A 23,430-nucleotide genomic window follows, 5' to 3' on the forward strand; every position below is an offset into this window, starting at 1 on the left:
GAATCTCAAGCTTCAGCTGAAGACATATCAGATTCCAACCCACGCTGATACCTCATTTTTCTTTATTTTCTGGTAGTTACTGTTTCTAGGGGTTCAAAATTCTCATATTAGCTTATTGTGTATACTTACTTGTATTTTTGAATTTATGCAATCTCATTTTTTTTTCTCTATTGATATTGTAATGATTAAGATGTTTTGGAATTAGGATTCCACACTTAATGTCGCTTTCTTCAATTTATAAGTTTATAAATATTGCCTACTAATAACAACCAAATGCTAATATAATTTAGGTGATAGGTAGTGTAATACTTTTTCTAGCTGGGAGTTCGGGGGACTTCTTCATCCCGGACTTCTATATTTTTCATTAATGTTGATATGTTTAGCATACTACGTTATTATTTTTTCTGTGTTATTTCTGACTCAATTCGGAGGTACTCGAGGCAGGGATGATTTCCTGATCCACTCTGGGAGTCTGGCTTCGGGATTCCCTCTTGCCTCCCTGTTATTTACTTATCTGCATTTTACAGTTGTATGTCCTTTTATGTTTGTCCTCTCTCCCCTTTTTCCTTATGTTGTTCTCCTCCCCCTCTTTCCTCCCTTTATACCATCCCCTTGCTTTTTATGTGAAAAGGATCGGAACAGATCATTCCTTCATTACATCAGACTATATGACGGATCTTAGAATTGGCTCCTGGAACATCGGGGGTATCAACTCACCAGCAAAACGACGTAAGATTCTTTTATATCTTTCTAAACTACACATAGACATTGCCTTTTTACAGGAAACACACCTTACTATTCAAGAAACAGCCAAATTACAGATGTTGGGATGGTCAGTCTTGGCAGCGGCTCCTTTTAATTCTAAAGCTAGAGGGGTAGTAATACTGTGTAAAAAATCCCTAAAGCTATTCGTTTCCTCCTCTCTCTCAGACCCTGAAGGTCGTTATGTAATTGCTACACTCTCATTCTCTAATAACGACTATACACTATGCAATGTATATGCCCCAAACCAATACTCCAAGCCGTTTTTTCAAAAACTTCTAGCTGTGTTAAGTCCCTACTCGCACTCATCCCTAATTCTATGTGGTGATTTCAATTTGGTTTCTTCCTCCTTTCTAGACAAATCGACTTCATCTGCTAGACCTAACTCTCTTCCTAAATTGGGAATTCCATTTCTTTCTAAAAGGCTTGTGTTGGTGGATGCATGGAGGGCTCTTCACCCTACAGAGAGAGAGTATTCATGCATGTCTGCAGCCCATCATACCCTCTCAAGAATTGATTATATATTAATATCTATACCATTATTACCTAGAGTTCATGTATCTGAAATGGAGCCTATAGCTCTTTCAGATCATACACTTATCTGGATTGCTCTTCGTGTGTCCACTGACAGAGGCCCCACACGCCAATGGAGATTCCCCACCCACCTAACAAATATATTATATCTTTTCGCACTAAGCTAGAATCGGCATGGGAGGAATACAAAATCAACAATGCCTCTCACGCTATATCCAACCCATCTCTATTTTGGCAGACTGTGAAGGCGGTCTTGAGAGGATTTATAATTTCCTACGTCTCTTCCTTTCGCAAACAACAATCAAACGACTATATAAATTTACAAGCGGAACTTTCTAACTCTTTTCAAGACTATAAACAATCTCCTTCCCTTATTAACAAACAAAAATATAACACTGCTAAAACGCACTTTGAAGAATATTTACATGTCATGGGTGACAGGTTACTATTTTCAGTTAATTACCATTTTCATAAGTTCGGCAATAAAACTGGTCGTCTTTTAACTAATATCTTAAAAGGTAATGAACCCCCTATGGTAGTTCACCCACTTAGAACTTAGATGTCGTGAGATGACCACTTAGAACTTCAAGTGGCCAACTCACGACGTCCAATTTTCAAATAGCCAACATAATGCGTTCCTTTTATCAATCGTTATACTCATCCCCTGAGTCAGAGTCTAATTCTTTAAACCCGGATTTCTCTTCAGGAGACATCGATTGGGGGGCGCTCCCTTATCCCCAAACTTCTTCTGATCATAATTCTTTACTAGCAAATCCCATTTCCTTAGAAGAAGTAACTGCTGCGATTAAGCAGCTTAAACCTGCAAAAGCCGCGAGTCCAGACGGTCTCAGTGGGGAGTTTTATAAAATATTAGGTCCCAGAATTTATGACTTCTACTTTTAACCACATGCGCTCACAGAACTGTTTACCCGCATACTTTAACTCAGCTATCATTAAAGTATTACCTAAGCCGGGGAGGGATTGAGCCTCGCCAGGTTCGTACAGGTCTCTATCCTTACTCAATCAGGACTACAAAATTCTCACCAAAATAATAGCGGAAAGAGTCAAATTAATTCTCCCCCACATTATTCATCCAGACCAAACTGGATTCATCCAAGGTCGTCATTCTGTGGTAAATGTCCGCAGAGTGATCTCAGCTATCTTATCCTCAACGTCCTCTAATCCCCAGAACCATGGTGCCATTATTTCACTAGATGCCGAAAAGGCATTTGACCTGATCTCTTGGTCGCATTTATCCCAATCCCTTGCTAGATTTGGTTTCCCTGATTGTTTTATTCATCACCTTATTCTCCTCTATTTAAACTCGCAATCTCAAATTTCTTGTAATGGTTTTCTGTCCTCCCCCTTTCTTATAAAAAGAGGTACTAGGCAGGGGTGCCCTCTATCACCCTTGTTATTTGCAGTCGCCATTGAGCCCCTGGCAATCGCAATCCGTTTATCCCCATTATTTCATGGTATTGAAGTGGGTTCTGTCTCTCTAAAATTGTCTCTTTTCGCAGATGACATGATCCTTTTTATGTCCCAGCCGGAAATTTCTCTGCCTGTTGCTCTGAAAATAATATCCTCTTTTGGTTCAATTTCTGGTTATAGGATAAATTTAGACAAGTCCGAGATAATTTACTTACCAGATTCCCCTCCTTCTACTCTTAATGACTCTGTTTTGTCTTCATTTAAATCCCCCTCTAAAAAGCTAAAATACTTAGGTATATATATCCCCTCTGATATTACCCAAATTTACAAAGAAAATTTTAAACCGTTGATAAATAAAGTAACTACCCTTCTAGATTCTTGGACTCTCTTGCCTCTATCCCTACTGGGTCGTGTAGCAGCTCTAAAGAGTGTTGTGTTTCCTAAAATTTTTTACATTGTGCAGATGGTGCCGGTTGCACTCTCTTCATCAGATATTAAACACCTTCATTCTCTTATGTCTCAGTTTTTATGGCAGAATAAACGCCCCAGAATAGCTACAAAAAAACTAATGACACAACGTAGTAGTGGAGGCTTGGGTGTCCCCGATCTTGCTTCATACTCCTTATCAATTTTTTTCAGATATATTGTTGACTGGTTAATGGGCTCCTCTTTCTTTACGGAATTACAACTGGACAATGCAGTATGTGCCCCTTACTCCCCGGGTGCACTCTTACATACTAAGACAGCTAATATCCCACCTCAACTTTTATCAAATATATACTTCCGAGACACATATCTTGCTTGGCTTAAGATAAATAAGAAAATGGGAAGAAATCATCTCGTATCATCTTTTATCCCTATTTGGGGAAATCCAGAGTTTCCTCCATCATTATCTAACACACAATTTTCTACATGGAGAGAAAAGGGACTAAAAATCACAGCTATGGTTTTTGATCCGGGTGGTTCTATAATGCAATTCTCAACTTTACAACATAAGTACCAACTGCCTAATCATCAATTTTACATGTTCCTACAACTGCGTCACTACATCTCCTCTCTACCCCCTGCTATGCCTATACTTAACCAATCTGATCCATTAGAACCAATTTTTAAATTTCTTACACATAATCTATTTCATTTAAAACTTATTTACTCGGATTTAGTTAATAGTCCCTCGGATTTATAGAAACAACAATTATTTAATTCTTGGAAAGGGGATATACCCACTCTTGAAAATGCTGAAGTGCTTTTTGAGTGTTACAGTTCCACTCTTAAAATTTTGCTATCTTCCTACTTGCAGGAAGTTCATATCCGCACCACCTATAGGATGTATATTTCCCCAGCACAACGCAAGCATATGACTTCTTTAGAATCAGGCTCCTACCCAAAATGTCACATGTCAATGGCTAAATTTCTACACTGTTTCTGGGAATGTGGCAAAATTAAGAAATTCTGGAATAAAATATTATACTATCTAAATAATACTTTTTGCCTTTCTCTCACTCCTGATAAATTGGCTTGTCTTTTGGGCAACTTTTCTAACTGGGATCTGGGAGAGCGGAAAAAACAACTAATCCCATTACTCACACTTTTTGTAACTGTTGCCAGGAAGACCATTTTGATTCACTGGATATCTCACACTTCCCACTCTCTTGTTGAAGTTCAACAGAAAATGCTTCAGTTATTATATTTTGATAGACGGTCTACTATTCCTGACATTCATTCTGGAATAGATAGATTCTATAGGAAATGGGGGTTATATATTGATACTCTAGATGAATCATCCCAGACTAAAATCTATAAATTATATGAATCAACTGATTGGTTCTTACTTCGACATTTACAGAAAGATATCTAATTTATGTCCCAGTACCATATAATGATAAATATAACTTTTTATATCTGTTTTTCATATTAATTGAATAACGGCGATATTAGTATGGCTTCAAACTTACTTTATTATATTACATTACCCCATGTTCTCGGTTTAGATATTTACATTCTTATTTGCACCTTTTCCATATTTAATCTGACCCGGTCCTTTAACGTAAGGTCATTCTTTCAATTTCACTATTCATATACCCACCCCCCGCACCCCCACACCCTTTTTTCCCTCTGTTTTGTCTAGTCTTGTCTAGTTATGTCTTGTCTTGAACTGATTTGTCTTATTTTCTACTCCATTGAAAGTACCAAATCAGATATTTCTCTGATTTTTGAGCTTTTACTTGTCTCAATATATCTTGAAAATATTAATAATAGTAATTTCTCCATCTGTTGTGGTATTATCTTAGTATTATAATTGGCATAGTAATCAATATATATATGCATGTTATGTCAAATTTTATATGCCATGTACCAAATTTTATATGCCATGTACTTTTGATGATGTCATTGTAATTTCTGACTGGTTTCTTAACCATGATATATATTGTACTATTGAAATACTAATAAAATGTATTATAAAAAAAAAAAAATGACGGCCTCCTGGCCGCTCGCTAAGCTGTGGGTGACCACCCACAGCTTTAGCGAGCGGCCAGGTGATGGTCGTGATGGTCACGACGAGACCCTTGTGGTAGGGTCTCGTTCCCGCAAGCCTAGTGAGCTTTCGGCTCTAATAGAGCCGGAAGCTCACCCACTGACATCACTCATGACGTCAGTGGGGCCGCCCCCAAATGGTAGGCGTTCCTTCGGTTTGGCCAGCCACCCCCCCTGCCCGCCTCCAAAACGGAGCAAGCTGTCAGTCACAATCGACAGCTGCCCCGCTTTGGTGCGAGACCAGTAGCTGCACATGCGCTCTGGCGTGCGAATGCGCAGTGGGGGACCATCGACCCGCTTGCTAGGGTTTCTAAATCCGCCATTTGGGCCTCAAGGTCCTTCCAAGGGTAGTAAGCCCCTTTGAACCTTGTTGGATGTTGCCCTATTGTTGCTGGTTACAAAGGAGCCCCCATAACAGTTTAAGCTTCAGGGCCCCAAAAATGTAGATCCGCCACTGTTTCTGAGTGGTATGCTTCTTGGTTGCCTCTCTCTTATGGCTGGGTGGGTGTTACAGGGTGGTCAAAGGATGGTAGGGGGGCATTAGAACATAAAATAAATATGATGTGGGCATGCCATGGGCATGTACGCAAACTTAAAAAAATGTAAACTCCAGCGCTATATTCCAGCTTGTTATAGTACACAGTGAGCTGTATAGTGCTCAGTTGACTAAGCAGTACATATATTGTATAAAAATAACAGGTGCCGGTAATAATCACACTGACATAAAGCCAGAGTATACTTAGCCTACAAACCTCCATCTGTAGCTTGTAGGGTGATGCAGTGTGCAGTGGCAATGTATTAGTGGATAGGAGACACCCAAAATTGAGGTCCAGTGGCCGGCAGCTGAATGTGAAGGCAGCCAGAGTATACATCAGCAATATAATGACCGTCAGTGTGTAGACATCCCGGCTCACTAGTTGCTGAGCTTCCCAATATGAGGTCCAGTGGCCAGCAGCTAAATGCAACAGCAGCCGGCATTAGATTTGGAGTGCAGTACTTCCACAATCAAACATCCCGACTAAAGAGTATCTAAAGAGTATCGTCACTTTGTCAAAGTTAATCATTAGGTGAACTGGAGCTTTATTTACAAGCTCCCACAGATGTAAGGTAATTAAATAGATGGTCAGTACAAATTAAAACATTTGATCAGTGTGCATAGTATACATCGAATCAGTGTGTAGAATACCACAACATTTATTGGTTTGGCAAATTGATATATTTGACTACAAAAATGGATAGAGCAATAAAAACTTGATGCCAACTGAAAAAATAACAGTTGTTCTAAATAATACTAGCCAGTGAGATTAGGTTGTAGCAAACCCATTAAATATAAATATTAGCTGATGTACCCGGTTTCACCCAGGTAGACCTTAGATATTTACTGTTTCCATTTCACCACTCCAGTAACACATTAATCCTTCACCTCTATAGTAATGCATCCCCTTCCTCACTGCTATAGTAAGACATTACTCTCCCTCACCTGTGTATTAACACATTTCCCTCCCTCGTCCATGTTGTAACACATTCAACATTCTCCTCCCTCAGAAATACAATCCCTCCCTCACACCTGTAGTAACTTATTCTACTCCCTCGACTCTGGAGTAACACATTACCCCCTTCGCCCGTGTTGTAAAACATTTCGTTCCCTCACCCTGTAATAACACATTTGACATTTCCCTCCCTCACCTGAGTAGTAACACATTCCCCTCCATAATCTGTGTGGTAACACATTCCCCTCCCTCACCTCTATAGTAACACATTCCCCTCCTACTTCTGTTGTAACACATTTTCCTCTCTCACCTCTGTAGTAAAACATTCCCTTCCCTATTCAAATAGGGGAGCCACACCAACTGCCAGTGATGTTTGGCAGCACTTGGGATGACAGTTGGTGTTTGAATATATAACTGTCCTGCAGCCACGAGGAAACAGTCAGGACATTGCACAGGGGGAAGAAACATATTAGCCCTTTTCACCCTCTTAGGAGTCAAATTTTGACTTTCTTACTGGGTACCTAGTGTCAGGGCTCAGCCGGGGATCGGCTCCCGCTTACCGCGCCGCCGGCTTCCCCTGTCATCCTGGGTGGTCGGGCAGCTTGCGCGACGGTGGGGGAGAAGCTGAGTATTCTCCCGCATGCAGTGGCTTCCTGGTGGGCTGGTGTCCGGCATCGCAAGTCCGGACATGGGCGCCGCCATGACAGTCGGCCCATGTGACTGTATCCTTCTCCCTGATAGGTCCGTGATCAGCTGATGCTGTGCACCTGTCTAAGGATTCCCCTGGGTATAAAACTGTTCCACAGGTTCCAGGAAATTGCCTGAACAACGGTTGTCTCCTAGCGTGCTTTAGTGAGTTCCTGGTCCAGGTTCCTATTTTCCTTACAGCAGCAGTGTTACCATCTTTACCTGTGTGCCTTAAAACGTCTCTGGTGAATACCCGTGCAGCAGTGTTACCATCTTTACCTGTGTGCCTTAAACGTCTCTGGTGAATACCCGTGCAGCAGCATTACCATCTTTACCTGTGTGCCTTAAACGTCTCTGGTGAATACCCGTGCAGCAGCGTTACCACCTTTACCTGTGTGCCGTAAACGTCTCTGGTGAATACCCGTGCAGCAGCGTTATCATCTCCACCTGTGTGCCTTTACGTCTCCAGTGAACATCCGTGCTACAGCGTATACCACCTCTACCTGTGTGCCGTCTATCTCTGGTGAATTCTCAAGTAACCGTGAGTCGCTCCCCACTTGTAATCCTAATTATTGATCCTCGTGTCAAGGTGTATTACTGTACTGTGTTTTAAGGAATTGCTTTGTGCCTAAGCAGGCATAACCTCTTTGGGCCACGGGTGTAGTGTCTCTATCCCTGCAGGGCTTGGGTACCTGTCAAAGGACCGCGACCTGCTCACGGGGTGCAGCTAAGCCCAAATCCCAATTGGGGGGGTCACTGGCGAACACCATCCTGTGGGTTAGACTCCGCACCTTTGCCCAGGTCTCGCCAACACTCAAGACCTGTGGATGAGGAGAACTTATATCCAGGCCCCTCGTCTCCGCTTCCTTCCCCAACTTAGGCCCACCACGTCCTCTCCTCCAGTCTCAGACGTGACAGTTTGTTCAGGCCCAATGGAGGCTGCAGGATCCCAAGGTACTGGGTCACTACAAGAGTTGACCTCTCGGATGGACAACCAGGAGGTGCAACAACAACAAGTGGCTCAGTATTTACAGGAGCTCTCGAGGCAACTGGTTTCTATTCAAACCACGTTGGCTTCTATTCTCCCGGCTCCCCCGGCTGCAGTCCCTGTACCTTCTCCATCAGTTCCTTCACTGGTGGTTCCTACCCCCAAACCCCGACTACAGTTAGCCACTCCAGAAAGGTTTGACGGCGATCCCAGGCGGTGCCGCGGATTCATCAACCAATGTGAAATCCAATTTGAGTGTCTTCCCCAGAACTTTCCCACGTCTCGGGCAAAAGTGGCATATGTGATTTCACTATTAACAGGAGCAGTTAGACTGGGTCTCCCCTTTATGGGAACGGGCCGACCCCATCGTATCTACCTACGAGGAATTTGTTTCCGCATTTAAGAGAATTTTTGATGAGCCAGGCTGTTCTGCATCTGCATCTTCTGACCTTCTCCGAGTGCGTCAGGGCACACGATCCGTGGGGCAGTATGTAGTCCAGTTTCAGACCCTGGCATCAGAATTAAAATGGAATGAGGAAGCTCTCAAAGCGTCCTTCCTTCATGGACTCTCTGAGAGAATGAAGGATGAACTTGCCTCCAGAGATTTGCCAGAATCTATCACTGACGTTATCTCTCTTTGCATCAAAATTGATCTTCGCCACCGGGAAAGATGGGCTAGTAGGGGAAGAGGTGAACGCCTACCAGCCCGTTCTTCTACTGTCAATCTGCCTATACCCACCTTAGCTAGTGAAGAGGAACCGATGCAGGTTAACAGAACCAAACTCACCCCGGCAGAGCGCAATAGACGCTTCCAAAAATTGTGTATTTATTGCGCTGCACCTACCCACATTCTGAGAAATTGTCCTTTACTTGCGGGAAATGCGAAACCCTGACTGAAGTAGGGAGCATTCAGTTGGGGGTTATTCTCAAGCCATCCCAATTATCAGAGAGTCTTCTAGTAGTGTCACTTTCCCATAAGTCCAGGACAAGAAAGGTCCACGTTTTAATTGATTCTGGAGCCGCTGGTAATTTTATTGCGAAAAAATTGATTCACACCTTGGGTGTTCCAGTCGTTCCCCTACCTAATAAATTGTTACTGTCCGGCCTAGATGGTAAAACTCTGGTAGGGCTACCCATTTCTTCGCTCTCTCATCCTGTGACTGTTCAAGTTGGATGCCTACATCAAGAAATGTTGGAATTTTTTGTTTTACCCGAATCTTCCTATGAGCTGGTATTGGGGCTGCCCTGGTTGAGAAAACACAATCCTGTCTTCGACTGGGATACTATGCAAATCCTATCCTGGGATTCACATTGTTTCCAAAATTGTTTGACCAAGGTCGTTCCAGTATGTAACCAGGCGACGGTTTCCAACCCAGCTAAGAAGTTCCTCCGTCCTGAGTCTCCTAAACATTCCCCCCAGCTGGGGTTGCCCGAGGCTTATCAAGACTTTGCTGATGTATTTTGTGAACAAGCCACAGATAAACTTCCCCCGCATCGACCTTGGGATTGTGCTATTGATTTGCTTCCTGGGAAAAGCCCTCCACGTGGCCGTGTTTACCCTTTGTCTGTGCCAGAGACCACGGCCATGGAAGAATACATTAAGGAAAATCTTGCTAAAGGATTCATTCGGCCTTCATCTTCTCCTGCAGGGGCAGGTTTCATTTTTGTAGGGAAAAAGGATGGTGGACTCCGCCCTTGCATAGACTATCGAGGCTTAAATCAAATCACCATAAAAAATCGGTACCCTTTACCTTTAATTTCAGAACTTTTTGACAAGGTTCAAGGGGCTCAGGTTTTCACTAAGCTGGATCTACGTGGTGCGTATAATTTGATTCGAATTAAAACTGGGGACGAGTGGAAGACCGCGTTCAATACCAGAGACGGACACTTCGCGTATCTTGTAATGCCTTCGGTCTTTGCAATGCACCAGCTATTTTTCAAGGTTATGTCAACGAGGTCTTCTGGGATATTCTTCATAAATTTGTTGTGATTTATCTCGATGACATCTTAATCTTTTCCAGAGATTTACAGAGCCATTGTCTTCATGTACGGGAGGTATTGTCCCGCCTTCACACTCATCACCTCTTTGGGAAACTTTCCAAATGTATGTTTAACCAAACTTCAGTACCTTTTTTAGGCCATATTATCTCCGGAGGGAGTCTCCAGATGGATCCTGATAAACTAAAAGCAATCTCTGAGTGGCCCCTGCCTACTTCTTTAAAAGGTACTCAGCGCTTCTTAGGATTCGCAAACTATTATAGGAGGTTTATTCCACACTTTTCTACGCTGGTAGCACCCATTACCTCCCTCACAAGGAAAGGAGCCAATCCTTCTAAATGGTCTGTTCCAGCAGTACAAGCCTTTCAAAACCTAAAAGATGCCTTTTCTAGAGCTCCAATTCTCTGTCAGCCTCAAATAGACAAACCATTCATTGTGGAGGTGGACGCATCCTCTGTTGGAGTAGGGGCGGTATTATCTCAGTCTGCTGAAGATGGGAAGATGCATCCCTGTGGATTTTTCTCCCGTAAATTTTCCCCTGCAGAAAGGAATTATATTATAGGCGACCAAGAACTTCTAGCTATGCGTTTAGCCTTGGAGGAATGGCGGTATCTTCTTGAAGGAGCTAAATTTCCTGTCGCGATTATTACAGACCATAAGAATCTGATCTATCTGCAAACTGCACACCGGTTGAATGCCAGGCAGGCACGATGGTCACTTTTTTTTTCTAGGTTTAATTTAAAACTCCAGTTTCGTCCTGGTGTGTTGAACAAGAAAGCCGACGCATTATCTCGCTCCTTTATGACTAACTTGGAGGAGGAGGAGTGTTCTCAAGTTCGTTCCATTTTGGACCCAATTGTAATTGCTCCTACTCAAGTAGTGTCTCTGCTGCCTGGGAAAATTTTTGTACCTCCTAATTTACATAAAACATTGCTGGTTTGGGCTCATGCATCCTTGTTCGCAGGTCACACTGGAATCACCAAAACCTACCAGTTCTTACTTCGATCTTACTGGTGGCCGACCATGAAGAAGGATGTCACGGAGTTTGTCCGCTCCTGTATCAAATGCGCCCAACATAAAACTCCGTGTAGACAGATGGTTGGTCCTCTTCGTCCCTTGTCTATCCCAGCTGCTCCATGGACCCACATCTCAATGGATTTTATTTCTGAATTACCTCGGTGCAAGGGGCATAACACGGTATGGGTGGTCGTGGATCGCTTTTCTAAAATGGCACACTTTATCCCGCTCGTTGGCCTTCCTTCTGCTCCTCAATTAGCAAAAATTTTTATCCGAGACATCTTCAGATTACACGGTCTCCCCAAGGAAATAGTCTCTGATCGAGGTGTTCAATTTACAGCCAAATTCTGGAGAGCCCTGTGTAACACCTGTGGAATCAAACTGAATTTTTCCTCAGCCTACCACCCACAGTCGAATGGTCAAACGGAAAGAGTCAATCAAGAGCTGGAGACCTTCATTAGGCTCTTTGTGTCATCTTCCCAGGATGATTGGGTGGACCTCCTACCATGGGCAGAGTTCTCTCATAATTTTAAATTCCATTCTTCCTCTAAATCCACTCCTTTTTTTACGGTTTTTGGTAGACACCCACGAGTTCCAGATTTCCAGAAGCTTCCATCTATAGATGTCCCCTCTGTGAATCAAGAGATCCAATCCTTTTCAGTTTTATGGAATAAAATTCACCTATCCCTAAAGCAATCTTCAAGGAATTACAAGAAATTTGCGGACAGAAGACGTTTGGCTGTTCCACTGTTGAGAGTTGGGGACAGGGTTTGGTTATCTTCCAAGAATATTCGCTTAAGAGTCCCGTCCATGAAACTCGCTCCACGTTTTGTTGGGCCATATCGTATTCTTAAGATAATCAGTCCAGTAACTTATAAATTGGAACTTCCTCCTCAAATGAAGATTTCAAATACTTTTCACGTTTCTCTCTTACGACCCCTGGTGCTCAATCGTTTTCAGAATTGTTCTCCTAAATTGCCTCAAGTCAAGACATTACAAGGCACTGAATTTGAGGTGGAGAAGATCCTGGATTCCCGGCACAGATTCAACACCCTTCAATATCTCATCGATTCGAAGGGCTACGGCCCCGAGGAAAGGGCCTGGATCAGAGCCTCTGATGTGCACGCTCCGCGACTAATCCAGAGTTTTCATAGGAGATTTCCAGATAAGCCTGATGGGTGTTCAGTGCCCACCCTTAAAGGAGGGGGTACTGTCAGGGCTCAGCCGGGGATCGGCTCCCGCTTACCGCGCCGCCGGCTTTCCCTGTCATCCTGGGTGGTCGGGCAGCTTGCGCGACGGCGGGGGAGAAGCTGAGTATTCTCCCCGCATGCAGTGGCTTCCTGGTGGGCTGGTGTCCGGCATCGCAAGTCCGGACATGGGCGCCGCCATGACAGTCGCCCCATGTGACTGTATCCTTCTCCCTGATAGGTCCGTGATCAGCTGATGCTGTACACCTGTCTAAGGGTTCCCCTGGGTATAAAACTGTTCCACAGGTTCCAGGAAATTGCCTGAACAACGGTTGTCTCCTAGCGTGCTTTAGTGAGTTCCCGGTCCAGGTTCCTATTTTCCTTACAGCAGCAGTGTTACCATCTTTACCTGTGTGCCTTAAAACGTCTCTGGTGAATACCCGTGCAGCAGTGTTACCATCTTTACCTGTGTGCCTTAAACGTCTCTGGTGAATACCCGTGCAGCAGCATTACCATCTTTACCTGTGTGCCTTAAACGTCTCTGGTGAATACCCGTGCAGCAGCGTTACCATCTTTACCTGTGTGCCTTAAACGTCTCTGGTGAATACCCGTGCAGCAGCGTTACCACCTTTACCTGTGTGCCGTAACAGGGCCGAAACTAGGATATCCGTCACCCGGTGCACGGCAGCAATTTTGCGCCCCCTCCCCTTACTGTACCTGGATTTTGTCCTTGCTCCTCCATAAGGCAGTGCACTAGTCAAACGTCCCTGGTATAGTGACTTACATTATTCCACACACAATAATGACCATTACACATTATGCCACCCACTGTAATGCCGATTACCAAAGTGCCACTTACATATTTGCCTGACACCATTTTATGCCCCACAGTAAGGCTTCTAATTACTTGAAATTACCTGCTCATTGTCAGAGGTGTTTTATGCTCATTGCCAGGGGGTTCCATGCTAGTTGCCAGGGGGATTCATGCTCGTTGCTATGAGGTTTATGCTCATTGCCAGGGGTTACATGGTCATTGCCATGGGGTTTATGCTCGTTGCCAGGGGGTTTCACGGGAGAAGATGCAGCTTTCAGCATCTTCTCCTGGCACTTGCGCTGGCCTAACAGACACTAGAGGTCCAGTAAGGACCACTAGCATCTAACTCCTCCTTGGCGGCAGCCATTTTTGGATGGCCGTTTCCTGACTCTCCAGTCCCCAAGCCACAGTGAGTCATCCCTTTTTCACCTCCTGCATTCCGGCACCCGGTGCACGTGCACCTCTAGCCCCCCCCTAGTTGCGGCCCTGGCCGTAAACATCTCTGGTGAATACCCGTGCAGCAGCGTTATCATCTCCACCTGTGTGCCTTTACGTCTCCAGTGAACATCCGTGCTACAGCGTATACCACCTCTACCTGTGTGCCGTCTATCTCTGGTGAATTCTCAAGTAACCGTGAGTCGCTCCCCACTTGTAATCCTAATTATTGATCCTCGTGTCAAGGTGTATTACTGTACTGTGTTTTAAGGAATTGCTTTGTGCCTAAGCAGGCATAACCTCTCTGGGCCACGGGTGTAGTGTCTCTATCCCTGCAGGGCTTGGGTACCTGGTCAAAGGACCGCGACCTGCTCACGGGGTGCAGCTAAGCCCAAATCCCAATTGGGGGGGTCACTGGCGAACACCATCCTGTGGGTTAGACTCCGCACCTTTGCCCAGGTCTCGCCAACACTCAAGACCTGTGGATGAGGAGAACTTATATCCAGACCCCTCGTCTCCGCTTCCTTCCCCAACTTAGGCCCACCACGTCCTCTCCTCCAGTCTCAGACGTGACACCTAGGTCATGGAAGGCATATACTTCCACGATTTTCATGTTTCTAGGTTCAAGGGTTTGGGCTGGGCGTTAATGAGTCAGTAAGTGAGTCAGTGAGTCAGGCAGTTAGTTAGTCAGGACAATTGATTTTATATATATAGACTAGCAGATGTACCCAGTTTCACCCACGTAGACCTTAGCTATTTACTGCTTCCTGCAGATTTCTAGCCTATAAATCGATCTCAATATTTTTATTAAGTGCCTCTGGACAGAGAGTCCTTAATATATGGATCCAGTAATTTTCCCTAAGGCATAAGGGCACAGGGCATTAGCACATAGAATAAATGTGATGTGGGCATGTCATGGGCATGTACACAAAGTTGCATCCTATTCTGAGCTGTGCTTATGCAGAGATCCAATCGAATTTTAGACGAATCTTCTGCACTAAGGGTGGAGGTCCAAATGCTGATGACAGTGAAGTTGGCTGCACCCACATGCGGTGGGCTGTGCGAGGTATGGTCGCAAACGTATCCGACTCAAGATACCAGAGGATGTTCTTTTGAGACTTTGGAGACTATCGCAGAAAGCATTTAAAATTGCTCCCACATTTCGACTCACGATCAGGCACATTTTGACTCACGATCACCATTCTAGTGGGTGTATAGGGACACTATGATATTCTGCATTGTATGCAGGGGCCATATCTTATGCCAGGTCTGCAGCACCCAGCCATCATGTCATCATCATGGAATGAGTACAAGGAGGATAAAGCAGGAACCACATCCACAGGGAGATCAGGCTATATCACAGCCGGGTGTTCCTGAAGTCTCTAAGGGGAGATCAGAGGACCCTGTGGGCAGCCCACCTCTACACTCAGGTAGAAAGGCAGCGAGAAGCACCCCCTGAACAGTGTGGGCACCTGCACCCCGTGCCCAGCACTGCCTGTCCCATACAGAGCTCCCCCCCCGGGATGGCCCCAACCCCCGCTGCTCCCCACTCACCATTAAAACTTTGGCAGCACCATCATGGGCTCTGCTCAATGACTGCTGCCCGCGCTTCTCTCGGCTGTCCGTCCAGGCGGCAGTCTCTCCTCCGCGCTCAATGACGTTGGCGGCCGCACCTAGCATTCTGGGACTCCCAGAATGTCAATGGAGGTGCCGCATTAATGTAAATACTACTAATATTTAAGTATATGACTACATATATTTTGTGGAGCGTTTGTGTTCATTAAAAAGTGCATCCTACCAATATGTGGTTATGCTTCAGTGAAATGTAATAAAGAATATGTCTTCATTTGTCGTGATTTGTCCTCTGCAGTGTAATGCTTTCATATAGCCTGGAGGTATTATATTTTAAAATTGCTGTGATTGAAGAAGTAACTATTAACAAATGCTTTTTTGTAGGATTGTAACTTCGACAGTGGCACCTGCTGGTTTTCAGTAGGTACTACATTCCATAAGAACTGTGCACTGTATATACTGTATACAATAATCTGCTTAATTACATATACACACACTAATACACATATATTTTTTATTGAGAGTAAGACCCCCTGAATAATATGGGGCTATATACTATAATGGGGCAGTAATATAAACTAGAGTGGGACTATGTTCCATGCACTGTGGCCATTAAACTATACTAAGGAGCACATTCAATTTGAGGCAAAAAGTCTGAGGTCGGATTTTTTGCCATCATCGCCGTTTTTTCCTGGGATAAAGTATCGGGCGCGTGCCCGCTTATCCCCTTATTCAATTAGGAATCAGCAAAAACGGGACCCAGCGGAAAGGTAAGTATCAAATAGTCCTGTCACTTTTGGGGAAATCAGCCTTTCACCCCCTAGAAGATGGTCTGACATGGGGGATCACTATGGGTACCCCCGATTTGGCCTGCTGAAGGTAATTGGGGTTTTTAAACAGCCGCGGCAGGTGCATAAATGCGGCTTTGAAGAAGTGGTGAAGAATAGCACTTAGCTTTTTTTGGGGGGGAAAATAACTACTCCAATCAAATTTGGGGTACATGAAAATGGGTGCAAGCATATTTTTAAGTCCCTAAAATGAATTTTGAAAATTCTTCAAAAATCCACCTTCCGCAACCACCCGAATTCTAGAAAACACCTGCCGCATACATGGGGACCCCCCCTGAGTCAATTTCACTAGTTTTTAAGTTTGTCTCCCCCTATTTTTTTTTCACCCCCAAAATGGAACCACTATTTTTTGGAGTGTCCTATGCTTTTTTTAAAAACATTTTTGACACAGATTGCTTAAAGGGGAGATTCAAAGGCTGTAGGGTATTATTTTTAATTCTACACCCCAAAACCCCAATTCTGCACTTTTTTTCGCCATCTATGCAGTGGTGAAAACTTATCCCCATTTTTTTACAAAGTCTTTTCACACCTGCGAAAAGTCTTTGAAAATGGATAAGTGAAAAGGGTGAAAATTACATCATCAGCGATAAATTGTCTCCGATAACGGACTTTGTGCTCCTAATTGAATATGGCCCTAAGTTGTAAGTAAATGATTTTCAATGCCTCAGCTCTTACACAGTCCAGAGTATTCTCATTTATGGGTATTAGTATTGGGAACATTTCATATTTAATGAAACAAACATGCAAAAAAGACTTCTTGTAGCATAATGTAATTGAAAATTACAGCTGACTGGCCACTAGTTTCATGTATTTTATCAGCCATATTCAAGACTTAAAACCACAATAGACAGGGCTGGATTAAGGCTTGTGGGGGCCCCAGGGCAAGTAAATTGCGGGGGCCCCTTCAAGTCACATGGAGCTTCCCCCCTTCCCCCTAAGCCTTCTGCCCTCCTACCCCCAAAGCCTCCGCCGCTGACTTACCGGAGTGACAGCGTGCAGGCGTGACCTCCTCCCGGCAGAGCTGCTCCCTGGTCCTTTCATCGGCATTGCGGACATAATGTGTCACGTGGCGCCGATGAGAAGACACGGGATCCGCTCTGCGCTGTATGCAGCGGTACTGACTGTGCCGCTGCATACATTAACAGCGGATCGCGGCAGTGAGCCTCAATCCGGGAACAGATGTCACTTGACACCTGTTCTCGGCAGGGTCACACTGACCCTGTGTGGGGGCCCTTCCGTGTGTGGGGGCCCAGCGACGACCACCCCTGTTGCCCCCCCCTTAATCTGGCCCTGACAATAGAAATCACAATATAATACAAAATTAATTAAGCAAATTGAAAAACAAATACAGTTTTTCAACACCCTAAAGAATGTAAATATACACCTGCTGATTTTAATATAAAGTAGCTAACTTTGAGGTTATGAATGAGAAGTTATCTGGACACAGGGGCGCATTGGCCATTATCTTCAGCGGGAAGATTCCCCATCGATTGGTCTGTTGGGCCGCTTGTCCCCTGTGGCCCCGCCCCCTAACCACTAAGTCACCGCTTTCTTACATGATGGGCAGCCTGCCACCCCCATTTTTCAGTGGCCACGCCCCTTGTTGCATGTTACCACACCCACTTTTTCACACATGGGGGACTCCACTTTTCATCTTGCCCTGAGCTTCAAATACCCTAGTTACGCCACTGTTGAAAGGGCTATATACTTGGAGGGCCACATTGGTTGAGTTTGGTCAGAAACATGTGCAAATTGATCACTAATTAAGGACCTCATTCAGAGTCGGTCGAAGCGGCCGCACGGTCGTACGGGAAAAGGGGCCGGATATTCAAATGATTCCCTCGCAAGTTGCGTCCCTAAGTTCGGATCGGTAGCTGTCCGACCAAGGGGAGGAAGCGGTCGGAATTCAAAAAAATATGCCCCCTTCTCGTACGCATTTCATGTCATCTCCGGGCATATAAGGATTAATCCAGACCATCGGGAACCATCGGAACTGGTCGTAGAGCTTAAGGTTGACCATACCCTCTCTTAAGCTCTATGATCATGTCAGTGTAAAAACCTCCCATGTCACATGTGCCATGACGCTACTTTGTCAATTATGCACTCCCATAAACCGTATGCACTCCCATAAAATGCCGTTTGCATAATTAGGCACGCCTGCGTTCGGATCTCCACTCCCCCGTTTTCAAGCACCTTCCCCTGTTACCACCCACAAACCCCTCATTCTGTCACTCAAACTACCGACCTGACTGTGTTCAAGGAGAGAAAAATTTCTGATCGTAGCGGCTAGCTTGCGCACGCGCATTGCAAACTTTACGCATGCGCGGTATAGCGAACATCGGTGGCGTACGACCGTGCGGTCGCAACAACCGACTCTGAGTGAGGTCCCAAGTGTCTGTGATTAGATGTTTGTGAATACTGATTGGTGAATTAGCTGTTCCTTGAGTTATACGCTCTTTTGTGCATGTTTCAGCAAACTTATTTATTTCTTTATCATACATGAGGCAGGGAGTTGTTCAGCTGTAAGAAGTTTTAGCAGCTTGATTAATGCCTAGCATTGAATGTGTTTGTTGTAGATAAAATAAATGGTGTCAATCATGGGCGCAAATGAGATGTACTTGTGTGCGATGTATGCCCAGCATAAACCAGGCACATACTGTATGTTACTGTTACCAACTGGCACACATCTTAAGATAGCTGCCACTTTGCACTTGTGGCTTTTTGTATTGATAGTAAATTACACCTACTATCCGAGGCGCAGCACCAATGCGTTTCCTCTCATTACCCTTTAACAGACATTACAGGGTGTATTCATCATCACCTCATTTCTACAAAAGCAGGTGAAAATTAATATTTTCATCTGTTTTTGTAGAAATTAAGTTTTCGGGCCATTCATCAAAAAGGTAATGCAGGAGATAGCACAGATATCTCCTGCTTACCTTTCTCTCCTGGAATGGCCCGCTGTCCCCATACACTATTATCACAGATATCTCTTATTTACCTTTCTCTCCTGGAATGGCTCGCTGTCCCCATACACTAGTATCACAGATATCTCTTACTTACCTTTCTCTCCTGGAATGGCCCGCTGTCCCCATACACTATTATCACAGATATCTCTTATTTACCTTTCTCTCCTGGAATGGCCCTCTGTCCCCATACACTAGTATCACAGATATCTCTTACTTACCTTTCTCTCCTGGAATGGCCCGCTGTCCCCATACACTAGTATCACAGATATCTCTTATTTACCTTTCTCTCCTGGAGTGGCCCGCTGTCCCCATACACTAGTATCACAGATATCTCTTACTTACCTTTCTCTCCTGGAATGGCCCGCTGTCCTCATACACTAGTATCACAGATATCTCTTACTTACCTTTCTCTCCTGAAATGGCCCGCTGTCCCCATACACTAGTATCACAGATATCTCTTACTTACCTTTCTCTCCTGGAATGGCCCGCTGCCCCCATACACTAGTATCACAGATATCTCTTATACCTTTCTCTCCTGAAATGGCCCGCTGTCCTCATACACTAGTATCACAGATATCTCTTATTTACCTTTCTCTCCTGGAATGGCCCTCTGTCCCCATACACTAGTATCACAGATATCTCTTACTTACCTTTCTCTCCTGGAATGGCCCGCTGTCCCCATACACTAGTATCACAGATATCTCTTATTTACCTTTCTCTCCTGGAATGGCCCGCTGTCCCCATACACTAGTATCACAGATATCTCTTACTTACCTTTCTCTCCTGGAATGGCCCGCTGTCCTCATACACTAGTATCACAGATATCTCTTACTTACCTTTCTCTCCTGAAATGGCCCGCTGTCCCCATACACTAGTATCACAGATATCTCTTACTTACCTTTCTCTCCTGGAATGGCCCGCTGCCCCCATACACTAGTATCACAGATATCTCTTATACCTTTCTCTCCTGAAATGGCCCGCTGTCCTCATACACTAGTATCACAGATATCTCTTATTTACCTTTCTCTCCTGGAATGGCCCTCTGTCCCCATACACTAGTATCACAGATATCTCTTATTTACCTTTCTCTCCTGGAATGGCCCGCTGTCCCCATACACTAGTATCACAGATATCTCTTACTTACCTTTCTCTCCTGGAATGGCCCGCTGTCCTCATACACTAGTATCACAGATATCTCTTACTTACCTTTCTCTCCTGAAATGGCCCGCTGTCCCCATACACTAGTATCACAGATATCTCTTACTTACCTTTCTCTCCTGGAATGGCCCGCTGTCCTCATACACTAGTATCACAGATATCTCTTACTTACCTTTCTCTCCTGAAATGGCCCGCTGTCCCCATACACTAGTATCACAGATATCTCTTACTTACCTTTCTCTCCTGAAATGGCCCGCTGTCCCCATACACTAGTATCACAGATATCTCTTATACCTTTCTCTCCTGAAATGGCCCGCTGTCCTCATACACTAGTATCACAGATATCTCTTACTTACCTTTCTCTCCTGAAATGGCCCGCTGTCCCCATACACTAGTATCACAGATATCTCTTATACCTTTCTCTCCTGAAATGGCCCGCTGTCCTCATACACTAGTATCACAGATATCTCTTACTTACCTTTCTCTCCTGGAATGGCCCGCTGTCCTCATACACTAGTATCACAGATATCTCTTACTTACCTTTCTCTCCTGGAATGGCCCGCTGTCCTCATACACTAGTATCACAGATATCTCTTACTTACCTTTCTCTCCTGGAATGGCCCGCTGCCCCCATACACTAGTATCACAGATATCTCTTACTTACCTTTCTCTCCTGGAATGGCCCGCTCTCCCCATACACTAGTATCACAGATATCTCTTACTTACCTTTCTCTCCTGAAATGGCCCGCTGTCCTCATACACTAGTATCACAGATATCTCTTATACCTTTCTCTCCTGAAATGGCCCGCTGTCCTCATACACTAGTATCACAGATATCTCTTACTTACCTTTCTCTCCTGGAATGGCCCGCTGTCCTCATACACTAGTATCACAGATATCTCTTACTTACCTTTCTCTCCTGGAATGGCCCGCTGTCCTCATACACTAGTATCACAGATATCTCTTACTTACCTTTCTCTCCTGGAATGGCCCGCTGTCCCCATACACTAGTATCACAGATATCTCTTACTTACCTTTCTCTCCTGGAATGGCCCGCTGCCCCCATACACTATTATCACAGATATCTCTTACTTACCTTTCTCTCCTGGAATGGCCCGCTGTCCCCATACACTATTATCACAGATATCTCTTATTTACCTTTCTCTCCTGGAATGGCCCGCTGTCCTCATACACTAGTATCACAGATATCTCTTACTTACCTTTCTCTCCTGGAATGGCCCGCTGTCCTCATACACTAGTATCACAGATATCTCTTACTTACCTTTCTCTCCTGGAATGGCCCGCTGTCCTCATACACTAGTATAGGGACAGGAATTCGCCAAGCTCCGAAAATATCATATTTTCGGAGCTTGACTGCGGGAGCATGTGCTATTTTCAGATGGCGAGTGCTCCCGCAACCCGCTCCTTCCCTATGGGATGGAGTCCCGGGTCACGTAGAGGGATCCTTTCAGATCCCTCCTCCCCTGTCCGGCTCATTCCGCCAGACGCTGGGGATTTTGTGTACATGCAGAAGCACTAGTTACACTGCTCTGAATGGAGCAGTGAAAAGTTCCAGGGAGACAGCTGATTTTCGGATCGGCTGTCTCCGTGCAGGAGCAATGCTCCGGCGCTCGCGGCGAGTTCAATTGTTAATTATCGACCCTGATAATCAACATGATGAATAGAGCCCAATGTGAGTCACTAAATCCTTAAACATACTGTAATAGTCTAATGTATCTCTTTATAAATTAAACCAGATTTCAAACATTACATTTTCTGAGCTTGTTCTACATTGGCTATTTTTCTTTGTACTTTGACTATATCGCTATTACCCCAACCAGTCCTGACATTTCACATGTAATACATAGCTCTTCTCCTACAACTAAGGCCATCATTCAATTAAAAGCAACTAAACCACCCAAAGATTATATAACTAATTCTAGCAACCGCCCTTAACACTCCTGCACGATTTAAGGGACTGAAATAGTTTGATAAATAGTCCCCTAACCAGGGTGAAATTTAAAAAAATTGCTTATGTAAGTCTCGGAGAAGCCAGAATTCTGTATTCTAAGAATATAAACTAAAACAACACATTACGAAATGAAACCAAGCATTGTTATGCTGGGCATACACGGCCAGATAAAATGTCTGTCAGACCAACAGACATTTTATCTGGCAGCCTGCCAGCCGCAGATGTTGCCGGCATACACTGTGAGATTTCTCTCACAGTGTATCAGCCCGACATCCGCGCTCCGCTCCCGGGGGAGTAGACATTTCCCTGTTCCTTCCGTAGGAAGGAACACAGGAAATGTCTGTCTGTCGGCCGCGGCTGGGCATACACTGCCCGATGCGGCCGACAGTTTACCGGGAAATATCGCATCAGACGGGCATGCTGGACAATCCAGCATGCCCGACCGAGCAATATTTAACCTTCGGTCGCCCCCCCACACGATACAATTATCGGGGCGATCCGCCGATATCAGGCGGATCGCCCCGATAATTGTAGCGTTTATGGCCAGCATTACTGATATGATAGTAAAAACAAAAGGAACAGATATACAATATTATGATTTCTACCAGGTAGTGGCAGATGTTATAAAAAGTGCTAAGAAAACTGTAGGTAAGGAATTTATACAGAACAGATTATAGGATGATAAAAACAAGCACATAAAGCTACTTTACAGCCACCTTAACACACAATAAAATGCACTAAACAGCAAACAGAAGAAAATACTGCAGTCAGTAAAAAGGTGACAAAACTTCTTTAGATCCAATAGCGAAAGGAAATAAGCAAAGAAATAAAGAGGCTAAAAACGGAAGGAGGTGAATATTGAATGAGACAAAGGAATTACAGACTGTCTATATTTGATTTGTATTTACTGCTGAATATGCAGAGCGGTCGATTATGTGAGAGGGGAAATGTATACACTATTGCTGTGTAGGCACATTTATTTACTACAGAAGAAATCTTATCTTGGACTCTCAAAATAAAAGGTAGTTAAGTC

Source organism: Taudactylus pleione, unplaced genomic scaffold, assembly GCF_031769625.1.
Source record: "Taudactylus pleione unplaced genomic scaffold, aTauple2 ptg000198l, whole genome shotgun sequence".
Taxonomy (NCBI): Eukaryota; Metazoa; Chordata; class Amphibia; order Anura; family Myobatrachidae; genus Taudactylus; species Taudactylus pleione.